This window comes from Choloepus didactylus, chromosome 15, assembly GCF_015220235.1.
Source record: "Choloepus didactylus isolate mChoDid1 chromosome 15, mChoDid1.pri, whole genome shotgun sequence".
Taxonomy (NCBI): Eukaryota; Metazoa; Chordata; class Mammalia; order Pilosa; family Megalonychidae; genus Choloepus; species Choloepus didactylus.
Window position 1 is genome coordinate 79,190,325 of NC_051321.1, and position 25,059 is coordinate 79,215,383.

The window sequence follows — 25,059 nt, forward strand, 5'->3', positions numbered from 1 at the left end:
ACCAAGCTTTATTACATTGAGCAAATAATACTCATGAAGTTTCAGAATGGATCGTCACTTCAGCAATTGGTGGTTTTCCGGAAATATTTCCTTAAACAACAGAATGGGGAGAGGAAGAGTCATCTGCAGCCCCCTCACAGTGTCTGAGTCTAGTTGAAAATATATTTCTTGGTTGCTGAATAAAATTTATATTTTAATGTAATTCATAGAACCATAGAAACTAGAGCTAGAAGGACACTAGCAATAATTTGCCCCAAGTCTCAGATTTCATAGAGAAGTCTGAGGCCTAGAGATGAAATAAGAGTTTTAGGTCAAAAAAAGATACATGTGTCTGCTGAACTAATGTAGGAATCAGTCCCATTGACAAAACTGCAATGTTTTTTTAATTCTATATACTTTAATCCCTCCAAATGTTTATTTTATTCTGCTTTTCTAGTAAAAGGATGACTGTTGTGGCAAATCCAGAAACGAGGGTTTAGTAAGTAACATTCAGGAGAGTCCAGGCTCAATTCTGGCTGGATAGTGGTATGCTATATTTCAGAGAACAGCATGTGGAGGTGTTGCAGCACTAGGCCGTTTATGGCTCGATAAAACAACAGCAAACAAACCTAGCCACATCATGTCTACTATGACTGTGAAGACAAACATCTGGTCTAACAATAGACTCAATCTGTACCATATATTGTTGTGCACTTTTGGAGAAAATATACATAACAACTGAGAAAGTCACAAAATGTTCATGTGCTTTGTTCTTGAGAAAAAGACAACCACTCCTATTCCTTAGTCATATCTGCCAAGGAAATCTATCTGCTTTGTTGCTTTCTTGTGTCTCCCACCCCAAAGAACAAGCTGATGGAACTCAGTAACTCATATGTAAACCACTGCCATTTAAGATTAAAGAAGCCAAACAGCAGATTATTTACCCAATAATTCCTCTCCTTCTAATTCACAAGGCATCTCCGCAATATATTTCCCCAGTTCCCGTACATGAACTTGGGTGCTGGCATAGCCCTCTCTGTCCACCTTCTCAGAGTATTATAATAATAACACTAGTGATAACTGACCCAGGTCTGTCAGTCCTTCTTACTGTCTCCAAGTCCAGCTTTTGCATCTCTTACCCATTTCTTCACCCAGGATTTTACTGGGTATTTTCAATTATTTAAGAAGCTAAGAGGAATGAGGATTCTGTAATATTTGTGGTGGGAGAAGATAGGAAAGGGTAACAAACCCAAACCATTGAACTTCTAAAGCTATTGAGAAAATTGCTTTAGGATGGGGCAGAGAATTGTGGTGTTCCAATATGTATTAAGATGAATATTAATTGATATGTCATTTTAAAATCTATTCTTTATTAGAGAAGTAGTTTCACAAAGAAAGCATGTACAATTTGTATTTGTCTGATACATTTGTTACCATTGATGAAACAGTATTATAATTATAGCATTAACTATATAGTCCATAATTTGCATTAGGGTTCACTCTTTGCATCATCGAGTTACACAGTTTTTACATTTTTTATTGTGGTAACATATTTGCAGCTTAAAATTTCCCCCTTTTTAACAGATTAAAATGTGTGATTCAGTGGTGTTAGTTACATTGAAAATGTTTTGCTACCATCATGACCATCTATTACCAAAACTTTTCCATCACTCCAAACGGACACTTTGCATCAATTAAGCCTTAATTCCCCGTTCCCTACCCACACCCTGGCCCCTAGCAACCTGTATTCTGGTTTCTGATTCTGTTAATTTGTTTATTCTAATTATTTCATATCAGTGAGATCATGCAAAATGTGTCCTTTTGTATCTGAATTCTTTCACTCAATATGAGGTCTTCAAGGTTCATCCATGTTGCTACATGCATCAGAATGTCCTTCCTTTTAACCACTGTTTAATATTCCATATACAAATTGCTAATAAGCATATGAAAAGAAGCTCAACGTCATACCATGTTTGTGTCATTTTGCACATATCACTGTTTAGTTGCTGACAGTTGCCCATTGAGGCTAAATGATGGAGAACCCGTTTATGGAGATGGAGCCCCACTCAGTGCAATGACTCCCTACACTATGAGGTTCAGTTTGTCTAGGTAATGAGGCTACCTAGATTGTCACACAGGCACAGTGAGATGGAACTTTTCCCACCCTTTATTCTAGAAGACAAAGAATAGCTCAAACTCCATGTCAATATAGATTTCTGAAATGAAGAATTAAAAGAAGGCATAGATGGTAAGAGTTGTGTGAAAGCTTGGCCTTTCTCTACCAGTTGTACTAAGTGCCACTAATGAATGTGTAACAGAAGAAACACAGCAGGTATCTAGTGAAGTTTGGAGCTCTACACATGTATAAGAGGGATGCAGAGTTACCAGATCAAGTATCAAATTCCTAGTTCTGTAAATGCTACCTTTGCCCTTGGGCAAAGGTAACAAAGCCATAACAACAGCTTGTACTTACACAGTGTTTACTGTGTGCTAGGCACTTTTCTAACTACTTATACCTATCAACTGGTTTAATCCTCATGACAATCTATAGGTGGAATTATTATTAATCAACTTTACAAATAATGCAGTAGAGACACAGAGAGATGAAGCAACTTGGTCAATATCACACTGCTAGGTAGTGTGGGATTTGGAAGCATCCATATTATTTCATTCTCATTGCCACAGCCCATATGGGGCTCAGGGTCATCGTTTGGGATATCTATTTCAATTTTCAGCACTTAGGAAGTAGAAAATGTAGGCAATTCAGTGAATCTATTCTGACCTCAGAGAACTCCGAAGAATTAAAAAAGGAGCTTCCTGTGATTATTTTGTTTCCTTGAATATTTCCTCTATACTTGTATCTATTCCAGTCAGTCCATGTCCCTGTTCTCCACAGTTCTCTGGAGGTGGACATCAGAAATTTCCATGGGTTTCAGTTGTGGAAGGCAGCAGAGCCTCTCCAAAGACCACCAGGGTACTGACAAGACTAATGCCCATCTGATGTACCCCAGCATGACTTGACCATTTGTCAAAATGGAAATTCTTCTGACTGATAGGAAAAGAGTAGCTGCCCTAGCCCCTGAGTGCTTCCCACATCCCAGCCTCTCCCATAGCACCACTCTGGCAGGATTCCCATGATCCATGAAATAGAATGGATTCTGAAACACAACATCTATTATAACCATAATAGAAAAGCCAGAGTGGGAAAGTCAGGTCATATGCCCCTGCTCCGGCCAGTGCCTGTTGCACCTCTGCGTATGTGTCAAGGTGAGGCTCTTTGAAGCAGTGCTTTGCTGGGCTGCCTGTCTTGGGCCTTAAGGAAGGTCCATATCAATTTCTCAGAGGATCTCCAAAGAGGACAAGATATAAAGGAACCAAATTTGTTCTTGAAGAACTTACTAGTATCCATTTTGAGCTCCACCAATACCAAGTATGGCTGATGCAATGGGAATATCAGCTGTGTGGCAGTACAGTAAACAGTAACAGCCCTCTTTGAACAACCTCCTCCTGTGCAACCAACCCCAAAGGCTAACCCTTTAGCCCTAGTTCTCACTGTTATCACTGACATTAGTGGCTGCTTGATGGCCACTTGAAGTTGTAGCCACTTGAAGGGAGGATCAGGTTTGGAGAAGCATGGAACTGAAACTGATTCATAAATCCTGAGTTGATGGAGAACTCACTGGATTAGAATGCATTACCTGGTAGTGTCAAAGCCCCTGCTTCCCAGAAGGAAAGTGGTGTGCTAATAGAAATAAAGATGTATCAGTTTCATATTCAAGACTGTAATTCTTGAAATAGTATTTCCCTTACTCATGTTATAATCTTCCAAGGAATATCAGAGGTGGAAAGAATTATGGCAGTGATTTATGCTGATGTCTGACTCTTCAAAGAATTTTTCCTATAACATTTTTACAACATGGTGGCCATTTGGACATCTTAGATAATTTCATGAAGATGGTGTTCCTATTTTATCAGGAAATACTAATTGTTAGAGATTGGTGCACATTAAAAGGTCTTCCTTATAATGAAAGAGAGTTTACTTTGCACAGTGCACTGTTACTCACAGAATGCTGTCATCCAAGTTATTTCAAGGTCTCATTGCCACAGCCCATATAGGGGCTCAGGGTCATCGTTTAGGATATCTATTTCAATTTTCAGCACTTAGGAAGTAGAAAATGTAGGCAATTCAGTGAATTTATTCTGACCTCAGAGCACTCCGAAGAATTAAAAAAGGAGCTTCCTATGTTTATTTTGTTTCCTTGAATATGTCACTTTTAATAAAAGCAAGAGATAGCAAATCTTACTCTTTACCACTAACAATTCTGTGAACTGAAGGTTCACTTAAGATTTTTCTCTATTACCAGCCATTACCGGTACATGCTCTTACCATTCCTTACTCCTTATTCTTATTTGTGTTGGAGCAACACACAACGTACACACACAAATGCCTGACCATGCTTGCTGATGATATAAACCATGGTTAGCGTTTTCTAATGGCAAAACAGAAATATTTATCTCCCATGACTACATGGCACACATACACACACACCCATGCACATATTCATTCCTCCAGCTCATCAAAATGTTTGAAAACTATCAGTTTCCAGTATTGAAATTTTATAACTTAAACATCTATTTAGATTAAAAAGAGACCTTTTAAAAACTAAAATACTTGCAGTATGTCATTGAACTTGGTATGAACTCTGATAATTTAATCAAATTTTTTTATGTCTCCTTTTTTGTTGCAATTATATATTCAAGGAGCAGGAATTTGGGTTGGGGAGTAGAGTGAGAAGAGGAGGGAGTAGAAAGAGGGGAGGTTTTTGCATACAGTTTGCATTTACTTTGCACAGCGCACTGTTATTTGGGCAGGGCCATGCTCAGTTTGGGGAATGTGTAAATTAGGAAAAAGAGGAGGAGTGGTGGATAGAGGAGAACACGCAAGGGGGAGCATCAGAGACAGCCTACCATCTTTCCAACAGAAACATGGGCAAGTTTTGGGATAAAGGGTCTAAATATGCAACCCAGCATTCACTATGGACACCTCCCCCAAGGAGTTTAAAACCTAGATGGGTGGTTACAAATGTCACACAAAATTATACAAAAGCACAAAGCCTGAACCATATGATGAACACTTGGCACAATAATTTATTAAATCATAACGTTAATAAAAGACATCAGTGATGTTCTGGTCAAAAAGATGTCCTTACATAGACAGGAAGAAGGAGCATCTTTTAGGTAGGGGGCAAATCATGAGCAAAGTCTTCATTTCTTTTTCCATAATTTATTCATCCATTCAATATATATTTGTTGAGTGCCTACTATGTGCAAAGCAGTGCCAGCAGCAACTGAAGGAGAGTTGTTGACCCACCAGGCGGAAATGGAGAACGTTTCCCAGGAAATCAGGAAGGGGCTTGGGGCTGATGAGCAGGCCACCAAAGTGGGTCTTTGAAACCAAACTAAGCACTTCCGATTTCATCCTTAGGCATTTGGAAGCAATTACATATTTCTTTTGTCTCTCTTGAAGCAGACTCTATACCTAAACTTCTACTCTTAAAAGACTCCTGATTTCTAAAATGCAGACTATGTGGAAACACTTCTGAAGAAATCCATGTTATTTCCTTCTAAAAACACAATGCTCATTTTAAAATGGCATTTCCAGAGAAGATTTCAGTAAAATGCATGTCACGAAAAAGAATTCCTAACTCCCTAAGGAAGCAATATTAGTTAGAGAAATATATGCCTTTGAAATCTCCAATTTGCATTTCATTTTATGGTTTATTTTTTGCAAACAGTTTACTAAATGATTGCAGTTGCAGATGGTTAAATTATTACCATCAGATGGCTGCCATGGCTCATATTACAGAAAAGGATAGAATCTGGCTCTTTACAAATAACAGAAGAACCAGTCTTCAGCAAAAAAATAATAAAAGTGGGGGACATCCTTCCACTATGGCTGGTTCTCAATGGCAGTGAGTCCAGTAAAGGGTAACACAGAATCAATCAATTGGAAGGTCCGGATGTGTCAGTAAAGTCTTCAGAGTCACATTTCTCCTTTGTGTCTAGAAAGCCACTATCCAAGCTATGGTATAACTTATCTTTATTGGCTTCTTTTAACAGGCCTGTCCAGCATGGGCCTTGGTGGTATTTTGTAAGAAGATGCTAGATCCCAGATTCAGCCAGCACTGGCTATTGTTACCAGCCCTCCCAGGTTGCTCAAGACTGTCCTATTTTCATCACCGGAAGTCCTACATCCTGGGAAGACTCCCAGGTGGATCATTATATATCCCTGGTTCACAATCTTCATAGGCAGCTGTTGCCACCATTCAGCATTTTAACAACATCTGCAAAGGATTTTAATGCACATTAAATTTGAGAATCACTGCTCTAGACTATCCTTTAAACACTGCTTTCACTTTTGAGCACCACTCTCTTCAAGAAAATCTAAACTACCTAGAAAATTTTAGAGGAGTTTGGCCGGAATCGTTAGGCAACTTGAAATATCACAAGGACAGGAATGTCCAGTCAAGAGATGGGATAAATACAAGGAATATGGCTTTTCTTTTCAAATTCTTCAAATGCTGGTCATGTGAACTTGAGTGTTAAAAACAGAACCAAGGAGTTAGGAAAAAAAAAAAAAAGAAAAGAAATGTATTTTAATGCAATAGAATGTAGAATTCCTGATGAAAAAATGTATATAAATTTTTAAGGGAGGTGATGGTGGTGGTGTCTATAAATTCTATAACACTAAAGGTGAACAGAAAAAGAAGAAATTCATTGTATTTATTTTGTCAACTAATATGAACCCAGTACTTCATAGTGTGTTCTGCATGTTTCCTTTTTACTGGATATTTGCTTTGTAATCATTACAGAAGTTAAAAAGCAAACAAAACATAATGCAAACAACGAAGATGAAACACTACAAAGCCCTGGTTGCTTTCTTTACCCTGACTGGCTTAATTCCATGGTTATTATAATGACAACAGTGAATTTTCTCTTCCATTTTACTACTGAGATCTGGTGCTTTGTTTTGAGTGCTCCATCTCCTCCCTCCCAATGTTAATCACCACATTTTTTACCCAATTTTTATCTTTATTTCCTACATGTGGTTACACAGGTTCTCTTCCGTTTCATCAGCTGACGATTTTGAAATCTTTAAGTGGTAATGGAATTTGAGCATGGTTTATGTTGGCCATTACACCTTGTAGAGTCAGAAATGGTGCAAGCTGTGAGGATGTCTGCAAGGTCAGGCTTCAGAGCTTTTATTAGCCATGGGTCTCATTTGGTTTCAACCAGCACCCCAATAGTGTTTCTTTTCTGTGCTATTTCCTTTTTAGAGAAGATGTTTCCATATTTCAAACCTCAAAAGCACACTGCATGAAATCACACAGAGAAATGAATCACTGAATGCTGTTTTATCACCAAGACTAATTACATGAATAACATGGGATTTCTCTTTTAAATATGCACAGTGGTTTACAACACATTGACCAGTGAGCTTGTGGACCGTCCAAGTTACAAATTGTCGTAAATGCCATTAAAGAAGTAATGACCTAATAAAAATCAAATGGAAAAGAGAATCTGCTCCTAATTCATGCTTCTGAAGCTGGAACTGGATGTACAAATTCTTACTACAGCTTGGTTGATCTAATACAATTCTTGAGAGATATTTTTTGTCAGTTGAGTAGTGGAAGAACATATCAGTTTTAGGGATGCAAGCTTTGGTATGCATTGCATTATTAAATTGTTTTTTTTTCAGAGGATTCTTCATTACTTAATCACCTGAGTGGATCAGAGTTCTCTCTTTTGAAGATTAACGTGAAGGGAAGACAGAAAGCAATAGAGACTTAACATTATCTACCGTGTGCCAGGAATGTTAAGCAAGCATATTTTATTTAATCCTCATAGCAACATTACAATGAAGCATTATTATCCACATTTTATATTTGAAGCAACCGAGCGAAAGGGATGTGAACCATTTGCTCACCATATTTGCCATGTTACACACATGTTGGATGTTTAATCTTCTCAACAATATATACAAGCCACAGGTCAGTATCTCAATTTTGTAGATGAAAATATGTAGTTGATATCGGTTTGAAATGTCTATTTCTGACCAGTTTGATTCTCAGTTACATGTGTAAAAGAGTTTCTGAAGCTTGACACTACAGACATTTTGGGCTGGATGATTCTTTGCTGTTGGTGACTGCCCTGTACATTGTAGAATGTTTAGAAACATCACTGGCTTTACCCAGTACTAAATGCCTGTAGCAACCCCAGCCAGTTGTGACAACCAAAAATATCTCCAGACCTTGACAGACATACCCTGGAGAGCAAAAACACTCCTGAGTAAGAATCTCTGATGTCTGAGGATAGCCATTACAGGAAAGTTGAAATCGGAAACACTACAAACCCCTTGATTATTTACATGATTACTAATAGTAATTATAGCCAACTCTTATTATCAGGTGGATATTATTATTCCTTTTTCACAGATGAAAAAGTGAGGCACACCATGACTGAATCATTTCCCCAAGATTGTAGGCTGTAAGTAGTGAAGTGGTGATTTGAACTCGGGAGTATTGGGTCAAATCCACTTTTTAAATACTCTACTCCATGTCCTCCTTCTGGCAGATACTTTTGGTGACCTACTGAGCAGCTATTCTCAACCCTCTTCTGCCTTGCAGTAGGAGCCAGCTCATGAGGTCACATGTTAGGTTTCTCATTCCCTCAGCTGAGTCATGAGCTCCTGGTGGGTCCTGTCTAATGGGTTAGGCCCAAGCTAATGGATGGATGCTGGTAGATGGCCGTTCTGGCAAAGTTATTTTCTCTGGTGAAAAGAGAGAAATGTGTGAATGAGTCTTCCCCTTTCCCTACTTTTGGATTCTGAGATATGGCATCTATTATAACCATAATGGGAAAGTCAGAAAGAGAAAGTCAGGGCTCTGAGGATTGGAGAACAGACAAGACGATATCACTGAGCACTGAATTGTCCCTGGGACATCCTATCGCCAGACATCTCTTTAAGAGATCATAAAAATTCTTATTGATTAAGCCACTTTAAGCTGGGCTTCATTTTGCTTGCAGCTGAAATCATCTTGACTGAAATGCTCCCAAGACACAAACCCTTTGGATGTCTAACAAAATGCTAACATTTTGGGGAATTGAGGCCCAGACAGTTAAGACAGTTGAGTTATTCAATTGCTAATACAAGGCCTTGTGATATCTCTTCTTCTCTTCTCTTTTCCCTTCTCTTCTCTTCTTTCTCTTCTCTTCTCTTCTCTTCTCTTCTCTTCTCTTCTCTTCTCTTCTCTTCTCTTCTCTTCTCTTCTTTTTCTCTCTCTCTCTGTGTATACATATATGTATATGCATATATACATATATATATATTTCCTGTCTTCTTATATCTAAGTCTTTATTCTTTTTCCTCACAAACAATTCCTACTCCCTTTCCTCACAAACAATTCTGAAGGATTTCATGTGTAACTTTTTATTAATATACATATATATCAAATGTCAAATGTCAGCTTGTTTGCTTGCTAATTTGTATAATAAAAACAAAATGAGCAATAACCAGTATTACAGAGCATTTACTATGCCTGAGGCATTTCGCTGACTGCTTTGTATGCATTGATTCAGATAATTCTCACAATGATATTTTAAGAAATGCATTATTATTCTATGTTATTTTGTGAACTTTACAGATGGGGAAACGGAGTCACGGGGCAGCACATAAATGACTTTGGGATGATGTCACTCTGCTTCTTACATTTTTCCCTCAGCACTCTGAGTTTTGGGTCTACACTGTGGTCTGTGCACATACTCCATTGCTTCTGCTATGGTATTCCATTCTGTGTCACCTCTACAGGGGCTCCTATATGAGCTCCAAATTTCTGCCACCAAAAACAAAGCTGCATTGAGCATCAGAATAAATATTCACTAATAGACAAAGATGAGAAAGATATATATCCAGGAGCAGAACTGCAGATTCACAGTGAACATATGTTATTTACTTTGAGTAAAGTATGTGTCCTGATTACACATCTGAATGGCTGCACCAGACTTCATGATCAGCAACCATGTATGGCAGGTCTCGTATCCCCATATCCCTGCCAACACTTGGCAGTATCCAGCTTCCTAATTTTTGAAAATTATTGGGAGTAAAATAATATATCATTGCTGTTGAGATTCCCATTTTAATAATTACTAATAAATTTGAGCATCTTCCTCTGACTGATAATGGAATTTATCCTCAAGCCTTCAGTCCTTAAAATATAGCTCAGAATATCCCTTCCTTTACTAAAGGTACATGTGATGTTTATTTTACACATTGACCAAGTGGGAAAACTCTTTCATATGTTAAACCAATAGTTTATTCATTAACAATCAATAGATGAGAAAGACTGGATAGTAAGAAAAAAATATTGACTAAAGATTAGTTCCGTTTTCCTGGCTTGGGAAATGTAATAGGAAATACAGAAAAAAGAACTGGCTTTAAAAGGTGGGGATACATGCTATGTTTGGGGGGGGGCAGTTAGTAATCTCAGCTTCATTCATTTCTGCACTTCCAATTGAATATCTACTCTATGCTACTGTATGGAGTATGGGAGAGCCCATGCCCTCAAATTTTACAGTCTGGCATTGGCAGATAATTACAAGGCACTATTTAAGTAATGATACATGAGCCAGGGGCTTGGACAACTTACTCAGCTGGAAGATTGAGATCTAAAAGGTCTTCCTGAGAGGATGATGTTTCCTTTAGTCTTTTCACCCTATTTTTAATAGAAAAATAAGAAAGTACCCTTAATTGCTCCCCTATCCTTGCCTGCAAAAATACAAATACACATACACACACACTGACACTCACCCTCACTGAAACCATTTCGTTATTGCACTGACACCTGAGAAAAGTACTGGTGCTGTAAGATCCAGGCATCTGGAAGAAGCTACAAAGAGCTGAATGTTGCTGGAGTTTAAACTTGAGACCAATGGAGTTAAAAATGATAGAGTTGTGCGTGGCTCCAGGGGCTTGGACTTTGTCGTTCAGCTGATGCGAAGCCAGTGAAAAGACTTAAATGGGAAGTGTTTTGATCAGAATTGCAGCTCAGTAGATGATGCATTCGAAAGGAGCAAGATTAGAGAAAGAAACTTGCAGTACTAATTTACAGAAAACTAAACTCCGAGTTTAGGTAACCTGCCAAAAATCACACATGAGAGGTGTGAGTGAAGCATAGACATGGTGATTCCGGAGTCTGTGCTTTGACTGCTGGCATTATCCTGCTTGGAGTTCAAGCTTGATGGGCAAGTGTTAACCTGCCACCCTTACACCCACGTGCATGTGCACATGTGCATACACACACACAAGGCAACATCTAGCACCTTTCCTGCTTGCTGTTTACTGCTGGAATTTCCACTGTGGACTGAGCCTCCATGTCCACCCTGTGCTAAAGTTGAGGCCACTGGGATTGAGAAATTAGAAAGAGGAGCTCTGTCAGCTTCTGGGCTGTGGTACAAACATGAACACCTTGGTGCTGTACCACTGTATCCTTGACTTCTACTCTATCTCAGAGCAGCTAGGATTGCTGAAATCAGATCTGCAAGGCATGTTTTTGTGGCTCTTCCATTGCAGTGAATTAGTGCCCACCTGCTAAACTTGTACTTTCTCCAGATGACAAGCTAGATGCCTAACGTCCCTCCCTCTTTTGTTTTTCTTGGATGAATGGAAAATGTAATTCAGGATCCACACCTCTGTCTGGTCAAAATGCTTCTCACTTTGTAGCTCAGGTGGTTGAGAGGTACAAGCGACAGAAACTGTTAACCTACCATGCTGGAATGTCCACTTTCAATATTCAGTCACCCTTGTCACATGAGACAACCATCCACACCTCCCCAACCATCCCCGAGTAGGGTCCAGGGATAGCACCAGGAAATGTGGATATAGGAAAATTACCAAAGTGAAGCCCTCAGATGGAAGTGGCTTCATTCCCTCAGGGATTCTGGCAGGGAATTACATTGGTAGAATTGACTAAGAAAATTTGGTTACTGCCATTTGGAAAAGAATATAAATACAAGTGAAGGTGTGGGTTTGTGGGGATAAGATGTGAGGATATGTTGAGTGTGAGAACAACTGGAACAGCTAGATAGAAAGGTAAAGTTGTCATATGTGTGAGAATGGAGGTGAGATCCGCAGTGAATAGAGTCTGGGGAGTTCTATCTCTTTATTATGTTAATTTCTTGGTATTTTCTATATTGTTTCTATGATAGGTTTTCTTTTTATTTCTGTTTGTAAAAAAAAATAAGTAAATGAGTTTCATGTATATATATCAGCATTTTGAAGATACATTAACCATGTTGCCACAGAGAATTTGCAGTGAGGAAAAGCAGGTTTGTGGGTGTGTGTGGGGGGATACATTCCTCCACAATGAAACCAATGTGTGAAGGTTGTGTAATGGAAGAGGAGACAGTTCAGCTACTTACAAAAGAGTTACTAGAAAATCCTCATAGAAAAAGTGTTCAGAGTTTCAGTAATAAAAGTGATTGAGAACATGTGTTGAAGCATGGAGAACAAATAAGAGTAGGACAAAAAAACCCTATCGAATGTGGAAATATTAAGATAACAGATTCCCTTAAAAATAAGAGCTGATTGTTAATTGCAGCGGGTTGGAGATGAAAGGAAGATGAGGATGTGGCATAATGTTTGATTAAATCCGGAAAATATTTTACATTATTAAAATAATTTAAATTTCTTCTGCAGTTTCTCCAATGCAATGCAATGAAACAAAATAAAAGGCATGCCTATTGATGAACCAGAAGAATAGTATCTGACAACAGAAAATATGATTTACCTACATAGAATACCTGAGAAATTTAAGGAAATCCTACTGAAACTTATCAGTTGAGAAAGATGGTTGAATATACATTCTGTACATCTATATGCCAATATTTTTCCTATTCATCAGAAAAATCAGTTGTATTATACAATAGAAAGGTAACACAAATCAAAATAGCATTATAATATAAATCACTGAGAAACTGCCACAAGAAATAGATCAATTAAGACATTTTAAAAATACATAATATGGGATTTTCACATTTGAGGAAATGCTTTAGAATTTTTTTTTTCATATTCCTCCTCCTAATAGAAATAAAAAACCTGGACATTACAGAATAAAAACAAGGATAAAGAGGCTATGCAAGTTCAAGGAAAGAAGTGCACCAGTGAGGGAACTTGGGACCCACAGAATAACATAGTGGTGACTTTCCCTGCAATTTCTTTTTGATTCATATGTCCCAGACTTGGAGCTGAAGAAGCTGGCAACCCAGAAATGCCAATGGTCACAGAAAAAAATGAACCTCAATAAAAGCCTGAATCAGGAACCACTCGACAACATTCTACCCCAGGTAAAGAAACACACACAAAATCCCTGTTGTATCACCTCACGCACATCAGCAAAGGTAAGGCCATAATGAGGCACCCTAACATCCCATGTGGGTGGAATTAAAGGACTCCAAACAGGAATCTGGGACTTCCACCAGCTTGTAAAAACAAGGATAGCAGCTTTTACTGATCTTATTCAACCTGCCAGTGCCATGAGGTAATAAAAGGAATTAAAGGCATACAATTCACACAGGAAGAAATAAAACTGACCCTATTTGCAGATGACATGATTGTCTACATAGAACACTACAAGAAATCTATAAAAACCCCCAACTCCTAGGATGAATAAGTGAGTTCAGCAAGGTTTTAGGACACAGGGTAAACATAAATAAATCAATTTTCTGTATACTGGCAATGGACACGAATGAAAAATATGATGACATTTACAATCTAACATACAAAATATGACAAAAACACAGGTTTATATCTAGGAAAACATGTAAAAACATGTATGCTGAAGAATACACAACCTTGATGAAAAAAATCAAAGAACTAAATAAATGAGAGCTACACCATGTTCATGGATTGGAAGATTCAACGGGAGTAAAGATGTCAATCCTCCCATCTATGATATACAGATTCAATGCAATATGTATCAAGAGCCACTTGAGAATTTTTGCAAATATACAGAAGGTGATTCTAAAATTTATATGGAAAGGAAAGGAAAAATTTAGCTAAAAATATCTTGAAATAGAATAATAAAATGGGAGGAATCAGTCTGCTTGTTTTCAAGATTTTTATAGCCGTGTTATCAAGACTCTGTGGTATTAGCAGAGGGATAAACACATAGACCAGTGGAGCTGAACAACGAACCCAGAAATAGACCCACACAAATATGTCCAATTGATTATTTTAATACAATTTTATTGAGATATATTCACAAATCAGATAATCATCCAAAGTATACTATAAAAGGTTCACAGTATCTTCATATAGTTGTGCATTCATTATCACAAGTTTTGAACCTTTTCATTACTCAAAAAAATAAAAATAAAAATAAAAATAAAAATTTAAAAAAACACCCAAAACATCCCATATGCCTTACCCCCTGTTCTAGTTTGCTAATGCTGCAGAATGCAAAACACCAGAGATGGATAGGCTTTTATAAAAAGGGGGTTTATTTCGCTACACAGTTACAGTCTTAAGGCCACAAAACGTCCAAGGTAACACACCAGCAATTGGGTACCTTCACCGGAGGACGGCCAATAGTGTCCAGAAAACCTCTGCTAGCTAGGAAGGCAGCCGGCATCCGCTCCAAAGCTCTGGCCTCAAAATGGCTTTCTCCCAGGACGTTCCTCTCTAGCAAGCTTGCTCCTCTTCAAAACATCACTCACAGCTAGCTGCACTCACTGAGTTACCTCTCTTTGAGTCAGCTCATTTATATGGCTCCACCGATCAAGGCCCACCCCAAATGGCCACACCTCCATGCGAACATCTCATCAAAATCATCACCCACAGCTGGGTGGGGCACACCCCAAGCAAACCTAACCAGTACCAAAACGTCTGTCCCACAAGACCACAAAGATAATGGCATTTGGGGAACACAATACACTCAAACCGGCACACACACACCCCCCCCCATTATTTATTTTTGTCTTTGTTTTCTTACTCCTCTGTCCATATACTGCAAAAATGGAGTGTCATTTGCAAGGTTTTCTTCACAATTGCACAGTCATACCTTAAGAGCTATATAGTCATACAATCATCTTCAGAAATCAAGGCTATTGGTTTACAGTTCAACATTTTCAGGTATTTCCTTCTAGCTATTCCAATACACCAAAACTACGAAGGAATATCTGCATAATGCATAAGAATAACCTCCAGAATTACCTCTCAACTCTATTTGAAATCTCTCACCACTGAAACTCTATTTTCTTTCATTTCTCTCCCCCTTTTTGGTCCAAGAAGGCTTTCTCAATCCCATGATGCCAGGGACAGTCTCATCCCTGGGAGTCATGTCAGTTTCTCCTTTGCAGGAATATATTTCATAAGGGCAAGCCCCAAGATTGGGGCTTGGCCTATTAATTTGGTAGTCCCCAATGCTTGTGAGAATATCAGGAATTCCCCAGGTGGGAAAGTTTAATATTTCCACATTTTTCCCCAGTCCCTCAAGGGGGCTTTGCAAATGTGTTTTTATTCTTTACCCAAATTACTATGGGATAAATTGGGGCATCAAACTAACCTGCACAAACCAACAAGATCTCACTCCCTATTCAAGTTTCCATGTAATTATGGTGTTTGAATAAACTGACCATACAAGTTAAATTAGATAGTGTGCTACAGAGGATATAAATTTTGTGCCAAATAAACATCTCTTCCTTCGGTCTCCCACAGAAGTTGAAGTTTTAAAACACCATCAATATCATCCTTACCTTTTAGACAGATTTGCATTATTCTTAACCAGATCAGCTTCATTCATATCATTAATTGAAGTCTGATTTCTTTTTCAGTTTTTTTTTTTAAGTTGCTGTGTGGGGTAATACTGACTTTCATAGCTGCAGAACTCTACCTCTGAGTCTTAGGTGTCACACAGATCCCCAGAATTACAGGGAACAACCAGGTTGTACACAAAGAACCCAGCATTTCAGAAATAGAAATAATGATAACTCAGGAATAGATGTGACTGATGTAAGTGCTTACAATCTAGGAACCTTTATGATAAGCCTTCCCTGAGGACCTATGCATTCAAATTCAATTCTCAGAGAGTCTTCACATTATATTTAGCCCATATAAGTGAGATGTTGTAACATTAGTCTTTTTGTATCTGGCTTATTACACTCAACATACTGTCTTCAAGGTTTGTGCATGTAGTTGCATGCATCACAACTTCATTCCTTCTTGCATCTGCTCAATATTCCATTGTATGCATAAACCACAGTTTGCTCTTCTGTCCATCAGTTGACATACCCTCAAGCCATCTCCATCCACTGCAAATCATGAATACTGCCACCATAAATACCAGTGTGCAAATGTCCATCCATGTCCCTGTTTTCAGTTCTTCCAAGTATATACCTAATGAAGGGGTTGCAGGATCAAATGGCAACCCTATACTAGGCCTCCTGTGGAATCACCACACTGCCCTCCAGATGGGCTGCACCATTCTACTTCCCTACCAACAGTGAATAGGTACATCCATCTCTCTACATTTTCTCCAGCACTTGTATCTTTCTGTTTATTTCTGTAAACATTTTTAATCACACACCATACAATCCATTAAGTAAACAATCAATGGTTCCAGGTATAATCACATAGTTATGCATTCAGGACCATGATCTATATGATGATATTTCCATTTCTTCCTCAAAGAAAGAAGTGGAAATAATGAAGAATAAAAAATAAAATAAAAAGGAGACACAACAGCAATAAAATGAAGAATCCCGTACCTTTCCCTTATATCACCCTTATTGATATTTAGCTTTTATATATTGCTTTTGTTACATTTCATGGAAATATATTACAATGTTACTGTTAACTATAGACTTCAATTTGCATTGATTGTATTTTTCTATATACCACCCCATTATTAACACCTTGCAATGCTGACATTCATTTGTTCTCCTTCATGTAAAAGCATTCTTATATTGGTACATTTAATCACCATCATTGTCTACCCTAGGTTTCACTAGGTTATACAGTCCCAGTCCTTATCTTCTATCTTTCCTTCTTGTGTCATACATGCCCCTCGACTTCCTTATCTAACCCTACTCACACTCAGTTTTGTTCAGTGTACTTATACTTTTGTGCTACTGGCCAACATTTTGTCTTTTGGATTTTCTATATCCTATTTTATTTTTTTTCTCTCTCTGTCTCTCTTTTTACCCCTACTGATAGTCTTCATTTCTATACTCTTCTCCAAAACTCTCTCTCCTGTCATTTCTGATCTGACTGTAGTGCTGAAATGTCTGCAAATATTTTAAACTATCCCTCATTTTTGAAGGACAGATTTGCCAGATACAGGATTCTTGGTTGACAGTTTTTCTCTTTCAGTATCTTGAATATATCATACCACTGCCTTCTCACCTCCATGGTTTCTGCTGAAAAATCCACACACAGTCTTATCAATCTTCCCTTTTATGTGATAGATTGTTTTCCTCTGCTGCTTTCAGAATTCTCTCTTTATCTTTGACATTTGACAATCTGATTAGTAAGTGCCCTGGAGTATGTCTATCCAGGTCTATTCTGTTTGGGGTACACTGCACTTCTTGGATCTGTAATTTTATGTCTTTCATAAGAGAAGGGAATTTTTTTCTGCCCATCTTCCCTTCTCTTCTCCTTCTGGGACACAAATGACATGTCTATCTGTTCACTTCATGTTGTCATTCAGTTCCCTGAGACTCTGCTTATATTTTTCCATTCTTTTCCCTATCTGTTCCTTTGTGTGTAGGATTTCAGATATACTGTCCTCTAGTTCACTAATCCTTTCTTCTGTGTCTTCAAATCTGCTTTTGTAAGTCTCCACTGTGATTTTCATTTCTTCTATTTTGCCTTTCATTCCCATAAGTTCTGCTATTTGTTTTTCCAAACTTTCAAGTTCTTCCCTATGTCACCCATTGTCTTCTTTATACCCTTCATCACTTTTGCCATATCTTCCCTCAACTCACTGATTTGATTTGTGAATTGATTTTGCATGCTTGTTTGAGCATCTTTAATTTGTTGTTTCAACTCCTGAATCTTGTTTGAAGTATTAGTTTGTTTCTTTGACTGGCCATATCTTCATTTTTCCTAGTGTGACTTGTAATTTTTTGTTGTTTTCTGGGCATCTGGTTTTAGTTTATTCTAGAGGTCATTTTCAGTCTTTTACCTAGGGTTTTCTTGTTGGTTGGCTTTGTTCTCTATCTGTTCTTTGTGTTTAGTTCAACTTATTCCAGACTTTTGGCATGGCTTCTGTTTAACTGATCAGAACTTTTTAGCTCTTGTTATTCTGGTTCTTGCCCTGCCTATATGGAAACATTTTGAGTGTGTGGAGAGTCTACTCAGATATGACCGACCCCAAACAGATTTTCCCAGACAAGACAGGCCCAGGTCTCAGAAGGAGGATGTAATCAATATCAAGTTTCTCTGGGGATGAGATTCAGCAGGTTGTTAGACTTTCCTGTGAGGCCTCTAGGCTCTGTCCTTTTCCTATCCTGCCCAGAGAGTGGTGCTTGTCAACCATAAGCTCCCAAGCAGTGTAAAGGGGTGACGTGCCCTTAATTCTCTGCAGACCCTGCCCCTGCCAGGGGCATAGTTTTGACTTAAGGTGAGTCAAAAGCCAAGCTTAGGCTGTTTCTGTTTTTTTCCCCCCGTCCCTGGGTTTGAATCCTCTGGAGGGCCACCACTTGAGCTAGCCCCACTCCCACCTTTTCTTGGAGAGGATACACCATTTAGGGAATTATCTCCCTCACTTGACTTCTTACTTTGTCTCTAAGACCTATTTTAACTCCACCCTTGCCAGTCAGCACTGACAACTGAAAATGCCAGACGCTTTCTCTAATGAGCTACTCAGAAGAATTTAAAAAAAGTGAGAGAAAAATCCCCTTTTCAGAGCCAGACCCCAGCCTCCAAGGTTTGCCATTCAAGAGCCTGAGTTGTTACCTGGCTTTATGTGTCCCTTTTCTTGGGGCACAGCACTTTTTCAGTATTCTGAGCTCAGCCGACTTCAAAAGCTTCTGTTTTTATTTATTTATATTTTATTTCCATCAGCCCTACTTCCTTTCTGCCAAGAGAGACATCAGGATTCCCCTCCTGCTTGCTCTGGGTATATCTGTGCTTGTAGCTTGTATTCAGTAGTCCAAATTTGTTAATTAAAACCATGATTGGAGCCTGGTTGAGTACCTCCCCTTGCTCCAGTAGAAACCAGTTCTTTTTTCCCCAGGGAAGTGTTCCAACTCAGCTTGCTATGCCAGTGTGGGAGGGTAAGGGTGCCAGCTCCTCAATTTGGTGGCTTAACTTACAGTTCTATGCTGTGATCTTGGCCCTTTCACCCATTCCATACTGGTGTACAGTGGGTGTGTCGGGTCATGGATGACCCCCAAAGAGTTGTTCCAGACTATTTACTAGGTGTTCATGGCTATTTATTAGCTGCTTTAGAGGACTAACTAAATTCCATACCTCCCTATGCTGCCACCTTGCCCTGCCTCCCAATTTATTTTTAACAAGGTGCAAAATAAATTCAGTGGAGGAAAGTTACCTTTTCTTTTTCATCCAGTGGTGCTGGGAAAATTGTACATCCATAGAGGAAAAAAAGACTTCAATCTGAATATCATTTCTTAAACAAAAATTAACTCAAAATGAATAATAGACTCAAATGTAAAATGTAAAATTATAAAACATTGGGAAAGAAGCTTAGAGGATATCCTTGGAACCTAAGGTTAGGCAAAGAGTTCTTAAACTTGACACCAAAAGTATGATCTGTAAAAGGAAAACAAATGCAATTCATCAAAATTAAAATTGTTTGTTATGTGGCACTCCTTGCTTTGAGGATGAAAATACAAGCTAAATAGTGGGCAAAAAATATTTGCAAACCATATATGCAACAAAAGGCTAGTATCTGCAATATAAAAGAACTCTCAAAATTCAACTGATAAAGGCAAACAATCCAATTAGAATACAGCCAAAAGACATGAAGAATCATTTCCCCCAAAGAGGATAGATTACAGATTGCAAATAAGCACATGAAAAGATGTCCAATATAATTAGTCATTAAAGAAATGCAAATTTAAATCCACTATGCGATAACACTACACACCTATCAGAATAGCTAAAAAATAATAGTGACCACATCAAATGTTGGAAAGGATGTAGAGAAACTGTACCACTCATACATTTCTGGTGGGAATGTAAAATGATACAGACACTTTGGAAGTTAGGTTGGCAGGTTATTATGAAAACTAAACATGCAACTACCACACAAGCCAGCAATTGTTCTCCAAGAAATAAAGACTATGTTCACATAAAAACTGGTACAAATATACTTATAGCAGCTTTATTTGTAATAGCCAAACTCTAGAAACAACCCAGATGTCCTTCAGCAGAAGAATGGTTAAGCAAACTGTGATGCATTCTTACTTATTAGTTAATAATAAAAAGGAATGAGCCACTTATACCTGCAACAATCTGGATGAATCTTTAGCAAATGTGCTGAGTGAAAAAGGCCAATCCCAAAAGGTTACATGCCATATGATTCCATTTTTATAACAATCTTGAAAGAACACATTTATAGAAATTTAGAACAGATTAGTTGTAACCAAGGGTTAAGAAGAGGGCAGGAGGAAAGTGAGTGAAGCTATAAATGGGCAACATGAGGGATCTTTGTTTTGATGGAAATGTTCTGTATTTTGATATTAATATTAACATTAATCTTAATATTCTGGTGGTATTTTATATAAACCTGAAAATGAAGATGATTCATCCCTAAAAGGTGTTGCCATTTGGGAATTCTGAGTAAAGCATATACAGTATGTTTTTGTATTATTTTTCTAAGTGCATGTGTATCTACAATCATCTGAAAATAGAGTTTAATTAACATGTTTACATAAAAAGTATATAACACATACACAAAATAAATCTATTGTCTATCTTTCTATCTCTTTTTTCTATAATTGTCAATATTATTAAAATGTCCTATTTCACCAAAATTTTTAATAAATTAAAGGAATTTTAAATAAAATACCCAAAATATTTTAAAGTGTTATTTTAATTGAAAAGTTATTTAAATGTTCAACAAATTATTTAAATATGAAAGAAAAGATAAAATAGTGAAAAATATGAGTACAAAAATAACAATGTATGTTTTAAAATCATGATAATTGAACAAGTCAGGCAATGGAACAAAGGAAAATCAACTGAAAAAACATTTAGAAGTAGAGTGTGTTTATATACTTAAAGAAATGAAGCACTATTTTAAAAAAATGGTATTCATTATTAGAATGACACAATTTGATAAGATTAAGAAAGATGAAAAGTAGATTCCCTAATACATACCATACTTACAAGTAAATCTCAGACAAATTTATATAAAATATAGCCACAAAAGAAACAGAAGCATTAATAGGGAACCACTTGTTATATTTTTGCTGTATGGAAGGCATTCTTATTTATTTCTATCTATTTAATTTTGAATAAATATCATATTAATAGTTAATAGATTGCAGTATATCTTTCTAAATATATATTTTATGAAAACAAATAAAATGTATACTTATATTCCCCATTTTTACATGAATCAGAGCATACTAAGCACACTGTCTTGAACTTTATTTTTATTTTACTTAACTTGTCTCAGGAATGACAATAGCTAATACCTACATAGCAGTAAACTATCTGCTGGGTCCTATTCTAAGATCTTTCAAGTATTTACTTAAATAATCTTCACAACAGTTCTACAAGAGTGGTAGCAATATTGTCAGCTCCATTTCTTATATAAGAAAAATGGCACACATAGAGGTCATGTTCCTTTAGTTCAATGTCACAATGTCACCCAGCTATAAAGTCCAAGTTTTTGAGAATGATGCTTTGAAGTCTTGTTAGTATGTAAAGGGCATTTTCCTTTTCTATGGCTGCAAAGCATTACACTGTATGGATTTACCCTAATTTATCAAATCTGTTGCCTGTGGATATCATTTCTATATTTTGCCATTTCGGAAAAAAAAAAAAGGCTCAATGCATAAACGTGTACATACATCTTTTGGCACTTTTTTGAAAGACAAAACACTTTTGTTAGAAATAAAATTTCTATGCAAAAGAGTATGCACATTTGTAATTTAAATTGATATTTGCCCAATTGCTCTCCAATTTGTGTTGTATTAATGTATATTCCTGCCAGACTGGAAACAGAAAATGTCTGCAAAGATAGAAAACAAAATTAGCAATAATTGAATAATTGGTGGTTTTAATTGCCTATTGTATTTTGTTTTCCACTGAGCTGAGATGATCTATGAGATTCCAATTTGTGTCTTTTCTCTTTATTTTCCCATCCCAATCCATCTCCACCCTATTTTCCACTCATTCCTTACATTCACAAAGCAGGTTTTTAAAACTATTCTTCCCTCAGACATTTTTTCAGGGTGAAAGAAAAGCACTCTGAAGTCAATTGAGTTTTCTACCTCTGGAGAAGCCTACAGTCATTTAATAGATGGATATTTACCAGGGAGACTGTCCTTCTATGAGAAATAAGAATCAAGCAACCCTTTGATTGCAACTTGAAGAGCAGGGTTCCAAGGAAAGTATGGAACTGGATGGTGAAGACATGCATGCGCCTCGGTGACAACTCCTCGGTGACAACTCTTCGGTGAGGCAGTGACCCAGGGGATGACAACCTGGGGCTCAAGGGATCCTGGCTTCCTCAAAGTCTCTTGTGACACAAACGTGGTTCAAAATGGGCCGAGCTGGCAGTGTTGAAGTGACACACAGATAGGGACAACATCTGCCCCCAAGTTCCGATGAGAACTGATAAACACCAAACAGAGGGGCTTCCCCAAAATGTTGTTGCTCTCTTAGACTCCAGGATATTTTTGGATCTTGGGAAGAAATTGGGCCCCAATAAAAACAAATGTTAATTTCCATTTATTTAGCAGAATATCAGGGGATCTCAGAGTCATATTTAAAGTACTTAATAGGAATATGATTCATCCCTAAAAGGTGGAAAATTCACTAAAAGCAGATGTCACCGTCCTTCCTCCTTTTTCCCTGTAAGTGGCTAGTTGTGCTTTCTGCAAACAGAAGACAGTACATGCACATTTTATGAAGGAAACACAGCCCCCACTTTCAATTAATTATTAAGACGGTAAAAAATGCAGGAAAGAGAAGGGTACTATTTGCACATTATGATCAGAGGTCGATACGTTAAATGAGTAATATGTTAAGAATCCTATTTCCTGGTTCAGAAATTGCTTACCCTTTATCTATGCAAGCTGTGCTTGCACCAAGTACATGAGTTTTGTCCTATGGGGACAGTGACAGAGTTAAGGTCTTTCTGTGCTTTAGGATACTGTTCTTTTATTACCCAAAGAGACTATTCACCAAACTAGTAAAGATTTTCTTGAAGATGTTGGGGGAAATACGGAATGCATAGATATTGAACCGTTTCTCTAAACCTTTCAGCAGTTAATGTGATCATGAAACCCCAAGACGGGTTCCAGGGAAATCCATATGAATTTTGTTTTCATCAAACCAATGGATATTTGAGGAAGATGATTCATCTCCTCTGATTCTAGTGCCTTAGGTCTGTCTTTAAAAAGGCATACCAGCTACTGAAATTGGAATTACTTTTGTCCTTTTCTCTCGTGGCTCAATTTTATCAGCAACTGCTGTGAGAGATCTGGTGAAAATACAACTATTCATCTCTTGAAAAAAATGCTGTAAATGGGTTATTTGTTTTTAGTTGGTAACCAAAATATAATGCATCTAAAATACTATGAAAAGTGGAATTCCATTTAGTTGGAGGATATTCATTGAGAAAAATAGCTATTTTTAAAAACACAAATATTTTAAAAAAACAGAAATATGCTGACCTGTGAATAAATAGATGCTGTCAAGTAATGGCAAAGTAACTCTATTTGAAAATCTTTCTAGAACAACAACCAAAAGAAACCTAAACCACTTCCAAGATTGATTCCTGTTCCTTTTAACTTTGTGCATTACCTTCATTCCCAGTATCTGCTGGTTGCAGCATCATGCAAGTCATAAACAGAGTGAACACGGAAGATACAAACAGTTCTGCAGTAGAGGCTGTAGAGCCCATTGACCAGGTGTTCCATTCATTGTAAGCTCCTGTAATTACTGATTGCTAAGGGCTCATACCTACCCCCTTTCTCTGTAGCACTTCCTCAGCCAAGAGGAGCTGCCCTGCTCAGAAGACATCCCACAGCAGAAGACTGACTAATACAGGGAAACAATACAGTGGACACCGTGTCCCAGGTGGAGACAACTGATCTGATCCAGAGGCTCCCGTGGATCAGGCAATTCCAGCCTACCTGAGGCCATATCCTGGCTCACATCGTCCCCCTTCACTCTCCCACTTCCCACACTCTCTTACAGATTTGCCCTTAAAAGTACCCCATTCATAAATGATTTGCACCCAATCCCTTGCTCAGGCTCTGTTTTTAGGGAACCAGAGTTGACTAGCTATATGTTCAAGATGAGTAGGTATTTCAAGGAGAACAAGGTGGGGAAAAGCATTTTGTGTACAAGGAACAGCATATGCACAGATTCAGAGGCAATAAAAGCATGCCTGAATCTGCCTGGCTCAGGATAGTGCTGTTTGAAACAGGCAGTGTTAAGTAGATGGAGGGCAGGAAGTGGGGTCCTCATGAGAGGTAAGGCAGTGAAGCTCGTGACGGCCCACTGATGCCTCGTTCTCCGCAGGAGACTACATGGGCCTGTGCTGGGGTCTGGAGCCTCCATCAAGGATAAATCGCCCATTCTTTCTGATCCCTTGGGCTTTGTCCTCTTTCATGTGTGTTACAGCCTGGCATTAATACCCCCAAGGAATAAGAGGCCTTTTATTTTCCTTGACTTGTGCCAGCCAGAACCAGCATGTCACTCTCCTTCACCATTTGCCCAGGTTAGTTTGATGCCTGTGTTAGATAGTAGCACACACGTCTGCAAGACCCATCCGGGGATGATGATGATAAATATAAGACAGAAGAGTCATCTGTCCAGGA